Source organism: Falco cherrug, chromosome 8 (genome assembly GCF_023634085.1).
Source record: "Falco cherrug isolate bFalChe1 chromosome 8, bFalChe1.pri, whole genome shotgun sequence".
Classification (NCBI taxonomy): domain Eukaryota; kingdom Metazoa; phylum Chordata; class Aves; order Falconiformes; family Falconidae; genus Falco; species Falco cherrug.
Genome location: NC_073704.1, coordinates 14,065,189 through 14,077,457, shown reverse-complemented (window position 1 = coordinate 14,077,457; position 12,269 = coordinate 14,065,189). Strand labels below are relative to the sequence as shown.

Genomic DNA, 12,269 nt, shown 5'->3' with positions numbered 1-12,269 from the left:
CAGAGACTGCCAGGTAACAGAGTATCCAAGACGGGTGATACAAACCTCCAGTACAAAAGGAAACACGACTGAACTGGACACTCAAGAAACAACAACCAACATGGCTCAGTCTAATATTTCTAATTGTATCTGTCATGATGTACCAGCTTGTCTCCTGCTAGGATGTGGGGGAACTTTGTATATGCCAGGTGAAATTTTTTTTTTTTTTCAAAAAATAAACATTTCTGGCTAATGCAAACTGAAATTTTGTAAGTATGTCCCTACTCCACACTTTCTAGAACTACACTGAAGGGAAAAGACAGACAGCCCCTAAAAACTTTAACTTTTTTTTTTTTTTTTTTTTTTAGAAATAAAGAGATCAGAAATTAAAGTATTTTCAGTTTGTCCCTATGCATTCCGAACAGAAATAAAAGGCACATTTTGTTCTTGAGAATGTTGCTCCTCCAGGACCCATTTACAGAGACTGTTGAAAATCAGGCTGCTGAGCTTTCAGCTGTTGTGTGCAGCCACGTCCTGCTGCACCCTGAGGTGGCTGCATTTAAGAAATGAAGGACATACAGACCGGGGGCTGCCAGAAGTCAACATTTATCTCCTTATAACTAGGACTCAGAAGATACTTTTGGACCTTTCTAGATGAAGCACTAGCTAATATAAACAGCAATTTAATAATTGCCCCAGAGACCAGAAGGAGGGTAAGAAACACAGCATCTCCCACAAGAACATGTGAGACATTTCTTCCCTGACATCATGGTGTGGCCATAAGAAAATATACTCAACATCCAAATCTGCCCAGCACACAGCTATGAGTAGCCCTGATCTGTGACTGCAGCCAACTCATCTCTAACCGTGGTACTCAAAGAGCTCAGCTGGGACAGCACAAGCCTTTCTGCAGTGAGACCTGGGTTCCCCATAACTATTAGTGGTTGAACGCTGACATTGATGGAAATACAGTGTTTAACAACAAATTCATTTCAAACCTCAAACTAAGCCCTCCTCCTGTCTTTCAAACAGCCAGGACCACAGTGGTTTGGCGCATTAAATTAATTGGGGAAAGAGGGGCAGGGAAAGGAAAGGAAGCAGTGATCCAAATAATGCTGAAGTTCTACAAACTACCACAGCAACCCAAACCCTCAGGTCCTGGCAGCCCTGCCACAGCAGCTAACCCCACAGGCTGGTTGTAACCACATGTACCGCTAGAGTTGTGTGATTACTCAGCACAAATGCTATTTTCTAAACTGAACAATAACTTCATTACAGAAGAGGTTAGCAGAGGCTCAGCAGAAACCTCAAAACACCTGATGAAAAATGTTAATACATACTGTGACTTCACTCTGATAAAGTTCTGCAGGAATGATGTATCTAGCTACTGTAGACTACTAAGATCCTTTGTTCCACTACGTACTGCCCCATTTCATATTTTAGACTTCTGGAGGTTTTTTAATCCCAAATTTAATTCACTCATTTTGGATAAATCAGCCTTGAAAGTTGTGAGATGAAAACTACTGTTGCTTCAATCTATGAGCATTGGTCCTACTAAGATTCAGATGCTTTTATTCTAATATACTGTGCCTTTTTGTAGTCCCTTAGCGGGACTACACAGTGCCTACATTAGATTTGTCTGTACGTCTTTGCAGGATTGGGGCCGTAAGTGCATATTTGCAGAACAGAGAACAGCTCAGGCGCAAGTCATGATTCCTTACACAAACCTAATCTCGAGCTTCTTCCCCTTCCCTTACCTTGCAGTGCCGGCGACTCTAGCATCTCTGCTGATACTCCACCTAGCACACACGGCCCACATACAGATACTGTCCTGTCGGGCCTATCTGACTCCAGATGATCTAATTCCACTGGCTGGGTTTGGGTGCTTGCTTCTGTAAAAGCAGCGATTTCACTGCAATGTAAGAAGACCACGGCATTATGTCATGCTCGGAGCTATTACAGCAGAGAGGCATGCCTGCACGCTGTGCCTACACATGCTGGAGTTTGACTCTACCGGCGGGGAGCAGCCCCCATTCCCGCCGAGGTGGTGAGCGGCAGCGAACCAAAGCGCAGGGCCCTTCCCTGCGCACGGGAACGTGTCTTTCCAGACGGGCACATGACCACAGACGTGTCCGTGCTATAAATGCAAACAGGGCCAGGGCCGCGCCCGGGCCGCGCCGCAGCCCGCACACCCGCTCGGCGGGTGGGCAGCGCGGTGAGGGCTGCGGCCAGCCCGGCCCGGCGGCCCGCCCCGGGGGAGCCGGGGGACCTCGCAGACCCTGCAAGCCGCGCACCGACCCCAGCCCAAAGGGAGTATTTACCTGCCGCCCCGGGGCCGCGCTCTGCCGGTGCTCCCAGGAGGCCCGGCGCGGAGCGGAGCCGCGGGCACGGCACGGCGCGGCGCGGCCCCTCCTCGCTGCCGGGCGGCGGGGCCGCGTCCTGCCGCAAAGCCGTCCCGGCCGCCGCGGGAAACGGCTCCGCGGCACCAAGGTTCCTGCCGCCGCTGCCGCCCGCCCAGGCGGCAGCCCCGGCGCTGGGGGAGGCCCGGGCGGAGGTGGCCGGGCGGCGGTAGCGGCGGCCAGGGCCCCTCCGGCCTTGCGCCAGCTACTGACGGTGGGAGAGCAGCTCCGCGTCCCAGTGACCCACCAGCTGCTTACTTCCTCGTAAATAAATAAATAAATAAATAATCGCAAAATCTTCGGGTTTTCCTACACACACATAAGGGGTAAAATTGCACCTTTCCACGCATCTAAAGCAACCGAGATTCTCAGGGAGCTGACACCCGACTTAAGGAGAGGCAGAAAATGCAAAATCCTAAATGGATTTTTAACAATCCCAAGTGCAAACACGCTTAGCGAGACACAAAGGCTGCAGTGCAGGGAGCAGCGCAGCGTGTGAATTCAGATCCCCCCAGGGCAGCAAAACCATCTCCAGCCCAACCTGTCACCCAAAGAAAACAAAAAGTTACAAGACAATTACAAATGAGTTTTTTCATTGGTATGGATAGCATGGCACACCACCCAGCACGCCCTCACCTGAATTTTGACGTCAAGCACACAGAGCCAGGCTCCGCGCAGCACCACATGTGCATCACGACGCGGGCGCCACGCTGCCTTCCACTGACCGCAACCCAGGGGAGCCAGCGGCGCTGCTCCAAGCAGCACGGCAAGGTCAGTGCTGAGATGTAACGGCACGAAAATGCGGCGCTGAACTGGGTCTGTAAAAAGGATTCACAACAAAAGGCATGTGTTAGGTTAGCTTCCATCTGTAGTTTTTCTTCTCATATTCACACACCGACCACTTAGCATATACGGCGACATATAAATGCGACTGGCACGACTGACAAAGTTGTGTTCGTATGGGTTACCTCATTTCAGTGACAGTAGGGATGAATCGGAGCCTTTGGCACAAAAAAAATAACAGTTTATCTGACTGAAAATTATGTAATCTTGGCCTTTACAAATTATATATTACTGGAGCACCATACATTTCAAGCACTCCTCCTAAAGATGAACGGCTTCTTCACTGGGTAAGAGTCAAAGATTGATGTTTTTATTCTAATTCAACAGTACACAAGTACACACTGCAATCACTCAAAGGACAGGGACAAGGCAGTATCATCACTTGCCATGTTATTTATTGTCATCCTGCCTTTTCTCAAATGCTACTGAGACATTTATCTCTTGGGCTCCTCAGAGGGGAAGAGGCTCTTTAGGACTCCTGGGTCTGACGATGCTTCAGAACTTTGCCTCTCTGCCAACTATGAATTACGAGTTCCCCTTCCAGGCCCAAGACACTCATGCGGGAGGCACTGGGCACACCAGTCTATCCCCTGTGGGAACAGGAATGTCAGGGAAGGAGAGCAGGTAGGCAGTGTGCACCGCGCTCAAAGAGAAGTATAAAAATCCCTCCCTTTCCTGGTTCTTATTTCACTGCTGTGTTGAAGAGAAATTCCCTGTGTTTAATGTTACGCTCATACTTTGATAATTTTCTGGGAAGTGGCTCATATATAATTTTCCACCTGTAGTGGAAAAGTGATTTCAGGCTGCAGGAGGGCATAGATGTCATTTCATTTTAGGGGACAGAAGAGAAGAGCCTTGTTCAAGAACGCTCACCCTTCTGCTCAAAAACAGCCTCCCAGAGACACTTGGCAGCCGTAAGTCTGAAAGGACAGTAACCATGTGCCATGAACCCAAAACAATCCCAGTTGTCTTAGCAGCCAAGTCCAGTCCCAGGCATTCAGTGCAGTCAGGCACTATTCCTGCACCCTTCTCTTTCCTACAGACTCACCGTGTTCCATGGGGTTACTTGAGACCTCATTTGCCAAACACATCCAAGTATTACAACAGTTTGCATTGTGCAATTCCCAGCACTTAGCTGTGCAAGAGAGAGGAAAGGCACCTCCTGCCAGCGCTCCATGTCCTGCCAGATGCTTCCCTGGGGCCACCAAGCACCAAGGGGCCCCCTGCATCCTCACAGCATTGCCTTGTGCACTGTGGAGGTCTGCAGGAAACACCGTGTTCCCCCAGGAAAGGGGGGGAACACATAGTGAAAGAGGCTGATGATGGTCTCTTAATTTTGTCCTTCCCAGCCCTCTAAAGAGCACTTTTCCCAGCTCTAGATATTCCTCACTCTGTTCTTACCCGCTGGAAACCATTTGCAAAAGTACTGGGATGGGTAACACTTTCCATTTCATAGGCAAAATGCAATTAATGCGCATCTTTCTTATGCTTGGCTGCTAGGGAACAGTTTGCATTCAAGTTTCTAATTTTCTATTCTGTCTGAGAAGCACTTAATGAACAACTGTTACCATTTACTGACAGAAGGAAGAGATTCCATCCCCCTTTCTAAATCACATTTTTGTACCTGTGATTCATCACATATCCCTCTACCATAGCTTAAAACAACTCAATATGAGAACAGGTGACTTGACATTTTCTTCCTCTAGTTTGGTAGAGACTTCTCTTCCTGCCGCCTGTGTGCCAGTGGAAAAGAACAAATGACCAACATCATCCTTCAAAGCTGCAGGATAACACACTCTAATTCTGAAGAAATCTGAACTTTGGAAATTTTTATTACTGTATCTATCTAAGAATACAAGTTCCAGATTTTGCAATTTTCATTCTTTAAGCATATCACCATCCTCCAACATGAAATCACAAGCTGTTTCAAGCATGATATAGTGATTAAAGATATGATGGTGGCTATTCAACAGAACTTTCCGCACAGCTTGACTTCCAGCTTTGTCCCCCTTGCTTGTCAACCATCAACATATGGCCCAAAACTGAACAGAGTGCATAGAGCCATCTGGTGGTTAACTATACCATTAAACAAATTGAACCCTATATGTCCACATGACGAAGACATAAAGGAAGTCATCTTCCTTCTACTTGGAATGTCTCAAATGTCACCTTTTTCTTAGCTTTTTGAACATGGTTCTGGAAGTCTAGAGAGTTAACACTGAAAGAGGGAGAAAATGGTTCTATCTGTTAACACTAGAAACCTAATTTAGCTGCTCACCTTGTGGGAGAGTTTGCAGGGCCGAGTGCACTCCTTTAGATCTGAACATCTCCCATGAGTCCTGCCGAATCATCTTTCAAAGACCAGATCATTGTACCACGTATTCCTGAGTTTGGCTCCTGTTGACAAGAATTCAAACATCTTTCTCAAAATAGGAAACTCTCAAGAACCCTCTGGGCACATTCTTTGCTGGAAGGAGCAATGCTCATTTATTGTGGCCATTGACAGACTTGCCAGTTCTCACCAGCTGAGCATTAGACCCACTGTTTTTCCCGGCTGCCTCTGAAGAAGGGGCCTTTTTTCACACGTTTTAATTACTGACTCCCTACATAGAAGCTATTACCTCACAGAAAGGCCGTTAGCTGGCATGTTCAGCACAAGATGAAGCCTTTCCGATAATTGTTCCTTGAGTTCATGTTTGTGAAAATAAGTATCATCAGATGATTAAATTAAACACTGCAGCCAGCCCGGCTATACACTATTTTCACTTATCATGCAGAAGGGGAGATCAAAGAGAAAGGCTCAGGTAGAGTTATTCCAACTCCTCCAAGTTTGGCTGATAGCTACCTATTAAACACACTAATTAGCTTCCTGCTTGGGGTGTGCAGTACAAAATTAACCCTCCCGAAATTGGGCAGTATAGCCATTTCCATGCTCTGTAATCAACTGGATGCAGAGGGATGCCTGTCACCTCATTTTCTCTGTAAAGAAGCAGCACAGCTGGATTCTGTTTTTGGAGCCCCTTGGGCCTCCATCCCCTTTTGGTGTCTTGTGTGGGTGTGAGGGGAGAGCCGTGCCAGGGAACATGGGGAAAGGCTGGGGCACTCCTCTTTTTCAGTCCTGAGGGGCTTCTGCCTCCCAGCTCTTCCCTTCTTCCCCTTTGGTGAGCAGATGTGCCGTCTCTGTGCTCCTGCATCGAGCCGCAACACGGCTCCCGCAAGCCCCCTGGCTCAGGCGTTACTTAAACAGGGATTGTTTTTGAGATGGAGTTCCACCCAGTACTTCCCTGCTTTGCTTCCTTGGGCCGTGGAGGGCAAGAGAGGCGAGCGAAAGCAGTGGGCAGCGTAGCCCAGTTCCCACTGCCAACCCGCAGTCCTCCCCGTGAGCACACACACACTCACACAACCACAAAGCTCTGCTATTCTTCTGCTAATGGGATTGGCACCGCTTAAAGCAGTCTGCGAGGGTATTGTCTGCAACCACAGCAAGAGAAACATTATTCAAAGGCCATTCAGGCCCCAAAAGAAGCGGCAGAGCAGAGTAATTATCGCAGACTCTCCATTAACGAGGGCATCTTTGCTCTTTGTCTGTGTTGGTTTAATAAGGGCCACTAATGGGGCCGGGGGAGGGGCACACTAATGCTTCTAAACAAACCTCCTTCCCTTCCCCACCCCCGCACTGTGAGGAGAGCTGCCTTTATGGGCACTGACAGCCGAGCTGGGAGTTACCATATTGCAGAGTGACCTTCGGGAAAACTTGGTGCGAACCCAGCCGCTTTCAGCCCCATCCCCACCGAGCCGCTGGGAGCATCGTTTGGGTCGCTGTTCTCTTTCAAGCCTTTCCATATTTCCCGGTGCTTGCCAGGCACCCCCTGCCCGACCTCTCTCATGTCATCTTGTGACCCTTCATGGCTGGACACAACGGCACTGAGTGGCAGTAATGAGGGACGACAGTGCAGATTAAGTTCTCGCAGCAAAACCTGGGGCTGCTGTCCGTTATCCAGCAGCTGTGATTGGGAGATGCTGCTGGGAAGGCAGGACGGGAGCAGCCTCCCCTCCCCACACCGCTGAAGGAGGCAGGCTGGGATCTAGCATGGGGCCATACCTCCTACCTTCTGGCTGTGGGTGCTTTTCTGGTGATGGAGAGATGGCGTGACACAAAAGCCAGCATGAACCTCCATCCTGAGATCCTTCAAAGCCGCTGTCAGGACCATTTTAGAATCCTTCTGAGGGGCTCCTAGACTGTCCCCACCTTCAAACACCAGTTGTACGGGGCCAGCTTCTGAGGCAGTTTGCAATAGTACAGGGTCAGATGCACGCTGGTCACTTAAACAGTGAAATGTAGACAAGATGTCTCAAGAGGTCTCTGCAAAAGCCAGCATTCAAACAGTGAACTGTAACGATGCATGCCTATATGAATAATATAGCCTTTTTCAACTACAGAGTACAAGGTGGTGTGGGTACAAGGCCGAGAACTGCTCGACTCATTTCTAGCCAATGAGGAAACTGAAGAACAAGAAAAGGAAATTATTTCCTCGAGTTTGTGCAGATCTTTTACTGATGCCAATCCCTGGACATTGTGCTATTCTACCTAACCTTCAAATGAAGCACCCCAATGGATGGTTGTATGGTACAGCCAGACCACGGACTGCAGAGACAAAGCAGCACCTGTGTGCCTGTGTACCTGTGCACGTGCATGTCACCAGTTTCAGAAACTGCACTAGTAGCCACCCAATGTCAGTGCTGCCTCTTTTGTTATAAGAAATGGCTTTATTCAGCTGAAGTATGGAATGACAAACTTCTCTGTACAGGCACCCACCCAACCCTCTCTACTTAAGCAAATATCCTGGTGCTAAAGTTTTATCCCAAACAGAGGAAGAAAGATATGTGGGAACTCCTCACTGCTTAAACCACAAGACTCTGGTTTGAAGAAACAGACTCCTCACAGGATTTCACACTTCTTTCCTGAGGGCTTGGTAGCTTTGAAATTTTCATGATTTTGGCCTTTTCCTTTCAACATTTCACCAGTAACTACATCTCTTGTAACAAAAGAAACTTTTCATAAGTGCTCCTCTGACTCATCTCTATAGGATCAAAACATCTCAGAACAACCTTGCAAGTCAAAGAGAGAGCAATCACCCTTTACACACAGAATGCTGAGGCACAGGGAAATTAAATAACAATACCTGAGGCCATTCTTGCCACGGCAGAATGTGGATACAGTTCTTTCTCCAGATTCAGTCTTGCTGCAGTGTTCTGAGATCAGTGGTATCCCTTCTCCCTCTTTTGAACTGTCTGGAGGACCACACTCCTGAAACAGAAAATAAGTCCTAGCATTTCATTCTTCATGTTAATCACAGTTTCTGTTCATATTCTCTTTTTCTTTTTAGAAGAATAATCATTAAACATATACAAAGGAACTGCTTTTGCCTATGGATTTTGCAATCTAAATGAGGGAGTTAATACACTGATAAATAAAGCAATGGGTTACCAGGAGCACACGGCCCAGCCTCTGACTGGCTTTGCTTTGTAAGTGTCTAAATGTCATCCTTCTTTGCCACTAGCAGTTTATTGTAAATGAAGGTGATAGTTGAACAAAAAATAATAGCGACTCAGAAGGGAGAATTGAGATCTTGTTGATATCCAAAGCAAGGGGAAATGGAGAGGTAAAAAGAAAAAATAAAAAAAAGTTGGGTTATGGCTTAGAAGATAAAGGTACCACAGAAAAAGCAATTGTAGCATGGGAAAGGAAGAATGGTCAAGGCAGACAAAGAGATTTATCACAAGGAAGGGGAGTTTTGAGAAACCCCCTCATGAAGGCAAACTCAGTGATCAGCTTGTGCATGGCAGGCTGAAATGACTTGGTCCTGTGGTAGAAGGGAGGAGAGCTCGTAGCAGTGACAGAGATAGGATGGGCAATGAGAGGCTGCTGGGTCTATTTCTTGGAACTTCACCCAGAATAGTACAGTTGAAGGTGAGGCATCTAGTACGAAAGAGATGGGAACACAGCAAGCAAGGTCTTGGAGCAAAAGCTTCAGTCTGACAGCCATGGCCTTGTCAGCAAGTGTTTGTCCAGTGTATTCTCCTTCAGGTATAGCTCCTGCAGGGAGCAGCAAATGACTACATTGGACCTCGTCAAGTCAGTTTTATTTAGATTTGCTCTTTAATACCTATAGTTTAGCACCAGGATATTTTCTCCCTAGTTTTCCCTTCTTTTTTCTGTATTAATTCTACTAGCATTTGAGGTTAACAGACAATGACTAAGTGGATTCCTCACAGGTTGTTCACTCTGCTGCTGTTATCCTGTCACACTTTAATTAAACTATCTAACCAAAATCTGATATGAATCCTACTAAAACAATGAATAGGTGTGCATTAGCTGTGCAGTTTTGGATTGTGCCCTGAATTGTGTTTGAGCTCATTAATGTAGATTTGAGCTGTTTTTTCAATTGCACCTGTGCCTTGAAACCCAGGGGAAAACAAATAGAAGTAAGGACAAATAAAAGATGCCTTTCCAGAAAATCATTTGTGTATGTTTGTAAACTACTGCAAGCAGAAGACACACTGAAATATGGAACAGGAAGCAGCTATTAATCTCTGCAAACACATCCCGGTTTACTTCAATGTCACTTCCCTGCTTTGTCTTCATATCCTTTCAGCTCTTCTTTCTCTACAAAACAGGTCTCGCTTTGCCAGCTTAGCAAAAACCTTTCCCTCTAATGCCCTCAGCTGGCACTTGCTGCACCTGCCCTCTGCTCTTCATTCCTCCTGGCCAACAAGAGCCGTACAGGGGAGAAGTACTCACCTGCTTAACAGACAAGTAGGCTAAAGCCCCATGAAAACAGGAGGGACAGCAGCAATTGTGTGACATTTTTGCCTGTCCATGCAGCCCCATTTGGAAATGTTTAAAGGCATTTAAATGTTTAAAGGCAAAGGGTGGTGACTTTCTGCCTTTACTCCTCAGACATGCCCTGGGATTCGTTTGTGAGTTTAGGCAAGCTGTTTCTGTCCCCACATCTCCATCTCCCTGTTTGCAATGGGAGATGTTGCTATGAGGATGCATTTGAGAACACTTAAACTCTACACTGATGGGGACTGAGACATGAACTCATATCCTGACCAGTCTGATGTGGCTTCTGTATCCAAACAATCCAAAGACTGGGATCACCAGGGCACAGTGTTCAGCCTCCCAAGGGTATGGGGGTATAAGCAGCCTTAAGGGATGCAGCTGAGTGTTCAGTACTGTCATTTCCTGACATGTCTTTGCTCTGCTCTACTTGCCTATGAACTCCCCGTTTTGCCTTTGCTCCAGGCCCATCTTTCTCCATGTCCTGTCCCCCTCCGGTTTCTTGGCCTTTTGTGGCCTGCTTTGGTGCAGTCCACGGTTTCTCCAGCTTCCCAGTCAGAGGCATTGACCTGATTCTGGCCTCAGGAGATTGCTCACTCTCCCTGTGAAGCCTTTAATACAGCAGACAAGAGGAATATCTGTACTATGAGAGGCAGCTCAGCACAGAGATCCTCTAGCCAGAGCAAATCCTGCCAGCTTTGGACTGTAATACGGACGCCTCAGTGCTGTGCAGCACTTACCTACTTCTGGCACCATGCTAACAGCCATCCTGCACCCACAGCCTAGGTCAGTCCTTCTGCAGAGCAGCACAACTGTGCAGAGCCAATTCAGGGATTTCTCAACAGGCACTGCTTGCATACAATATAGATATAGCCTATGTGAGCCTCTTGCTGGGCAACTAATACTGTAGGAACACAATACTGAAGCTGGAGAGATCAGTGAACAGATGTTATACAGCAATGACTTCCAGCCCCAACTCCCCTGGAAAGGTTTGGACAGAGACACCCGAAACTGATCTCTTCTAGAAGTCTGAGATGCCAGAGCTTTCACAAATGTGATCTGCTGATTTTACTTTAAAAAAATGTCTCTAACAACTGGCTATTGCTAGTTGTTGTTGCTAGAAACTTGGTCATGTTTTCCCCTCAGAAGTTACAGCCAGACCTTCAGTGTCTGCCTCTGTGCTCCTCTACAGCAACTCTTCATCTTAATGCTAATTTAATTAGCAAAGGGGGAAAAGAAGCAAGATTTTGTTGCTGCTGCATTCCTGAGGTCTCTGGCTGATGCTGTAGCCATTCAGGTGCAGCTGCAGTCAGATATGTTAGAGCAGCTTTAACGCTCTTTTTCTCTGTGGTATGAGGAATAAGGGCATAAATGTAACCCACAGGTATACTTTCCCCATAGCTCGCAATTCCTATACAAATCCTGTCCTAAAAGCTAAAATCCTCTTTACTCCATAAAGCCATCGTTGTACTCGTGTTCACAGTACATCCAAGAACATAATCAACCATTTTGTAAATCCTGAATAGCATGTGCTATAATAGTCTCAGCCTTTTTCATTTCAACTTCTATTGTTAAGAGCATAAATAAAAAGAAGGGGAAAAGAAGGCTGACAGAATTTACAAGGGATCTAGCAAAATAAAAATGATGCCTTTGATGTTCATGGAGATGAACCGCTTAAGTGATCAAGGAACATGACTGCCTTGTCCAGAGGATTCTCTACAGTGTCACCTATAAGAGCAAGCAATGGCATCTTTTGGTACTTAACACATCCCTTATGAGCAAAGCCTAAGGAATCTAGCTTTATGCAACTGTGTTACAAGATACCAAGGAGAAAAACTTCAGCCCTCTGCACACATGTATGTCCCAGTATCTTCTATTCCACAAACTAGACTGAGCTATTAATCCTAGTAATCATCAGCACTTAACGTCAGGGAAACTGTAGTCCAGATATCTATGAAGTCAACATGCTGTAATACCTTCCCATCTTCAGCCCTTTGCAAGAGCCCCCTTGTATGGCTTCCTGAACAGCGTCTATTCCAGCAGGAGAGCATGTTTCTGGCTGTAATATTCCACTGAAATCTCCCTACTGTGACTTGCATTTGAGTGATTGTTCTGTGTCATATCTAATATCCACCTGTCCCTATGGCCCTTCCTATCTGGTATATTGTACTTTCCCCACCATGGCTATTATGGCGAAGAGCAGG

At 46.7% G+C, this 12,269-nt stretch overlaps 1 protein-coding gene across 5 annotated transcripts in view; it reads right to left on the bottom strand.

The window, feature by feature from the left end:
• PLEKHM3 (pleckstrin homology domain containing M3) overlaps positions 1 to 8,520 on the bottom strand; it is a 120,824-nt gene extending 112,304 nt beyond the window's left edge. Inside the window, exons 1-4 of one of the 5 annotated variants that reach the window (XM_027798772.2) lie at positions 8,405 to 8,520; positions 7,324 to 7,584; positions 5,500 to 5,618; positions 3,015 to 3,196 (exon numbers count right to left, since the gene is read on the bottom strand). The gene's annotated coding sequence lies outside the window, so the exon portion shown is untranslated. Of the gene's footprint in view, positions 1 to 1,736; positions 1,892 to 2,300; positions 2,554 to 3,014; positions 3,197 to 5,499; positions 5,619 to 7,323; positions 7,585 to 8,404 lie in introns of those variants that run through there. The other 4 variants (XM_027798770.2, XM_055719412.1, XR_008733701.1 and 1 more) reach the window with 4 other exon arrangements.
• Between the last annotated feature and the right edge of the window lie 3,749 nt (positions 8,521 to 12,269).